Source organism: Pundamilia nyererei, unplaced genomic scaffold, assembly GCF_000239375.1.
Source record: "Pundamilia nyererei isolate P.nyererei 1_Seehausen unplaced genomic scaffold, PunNye1.0 scaffold00052, whole genome shotgun sequence".
Classification (NCBI taxonomy): Eukaryota; Metazoa; Chordata; class Actinopteri; order Cichliformes; family Cichlidae; genus Pundamilia; species Pundamilia nyererei.
Genome location: NW_005187453.1, coordinates 874,899 through 876,422, shown reverse-complemented (window position 1 = coordinate 876,422; position 1,524 = coordinate 874,899).

Here is a 1,524-nt window from a genome sequence, read left to right as displayed (position 1 = left end):
CAGCTCTGGACATTAAAGATTGAGGCTGCCAACACCTCTAAAGCTATATGAATTTTAAGATTATCAGCAGAAAAATGTAAATCCATCTTTTAATGTGATCAACATGTATCAAGAGATGCTCCTCTTGTCTTGCCAGTTCGGCTCTGCTTATTTTCTAAATTGGTAACCGTTTAGTTACCAATTTAGTTACCAACAAGTGCATAATGTTAGTTAAATTAACTTTAATTATGTATAAATCTCAGGCTTGTTGTTCTGGTGTGGAGATAAAGAATTATCTGTTGAATAAGTGATAGTGATCGTGTGATGGATAGCTGTGAATGTATGAAGGCTACGTCCACACTGAGACGGCGCTTTCCTCAAGGAAAAACGCAGCGTTTTGAGAGCGCTCTCGAAAACGAATACATTTCAAAAAGGAGCTGTCCCGTCGCAGTGTGGACACTCGGAAACGCAGACTTTCTAAAACGATGACGCATTTTAGTCATGTGATGCAGTCATGCGACCAATTAAACAAAGATGCAGTTGTTTTGATTGCTCTCAATTTTGACAGCCCTAAAAAAATATTAATATCAGTTTATACATGCTCCAGATAGCTTTTCTTCAAATTCTTTAATTCTCACTCGCTTTTGCGCATTCGCAGGACTGGAATGCACAACTCTGTGAAAACGACTGAAAACGCTAGTGTAGACGCAGAGCGTTTTCAGACGAAAACACCGTTTTCAAATCTACCCAGGCGTCAAGGCCAGTCCCCTGCACAAGAGACAAAGAAAGTGCTAATGAGACACTGAGTAGGACCACCAAGGGATGAGGATGACCTTAAAGACACACACTGGAATGTACACTGTAACAGAATAATAAATCAATCAAACTACTTGAAAATATATAAATTGGCATTGGAAATTGAATTCTTTCCTACATGCATATTGTGCAGCCCTCTGTCACTCTCTCTCTATGAGAGGCTACGAATCAGGTTTTATGTTTGAAACTTTCTGTAGCAGAAGTGTGAAATATTATGCTTTTATAGTGCTACGCAAAAGTCTTGAACCACCCTTCATTTCTTTGTATTTGGCTTTGAAAAGGGAAATAGATGCAGCAATCTATTGAAACCTGTGCAAACATGAATAGAAATGTATATATTTAAGGCAAAAACAGTTTATACAATTCCTCAAAATTTTTAAGCATAAACACTGCACACAATGGCGAGATATGCCACGTTTTTTTGCTAATAGCTCTTTGGGAATCACCTTGTTAGTTCAAAAATACTGTTTGTCAAACTGTAAACTTCGACTTTTTGGGGTTTTTTTCTAGATTGAGCTAAAGAACACAGTATAATAATCCAATTTGAAATTTGTAGAACAACACTTGAGTTAAGTGCCTTTTTATGCTTAAATGATTCATAGGGTAAACAACAAACAAACAAAATATGAAAATTATCAGGTACAAGGACTGGTCTGAAAATGAATCCAAAAGTGGCCAAAGACCAAAGCAGAACTTATGCCTTTGATAGAACTTTGATAGACTATTGCT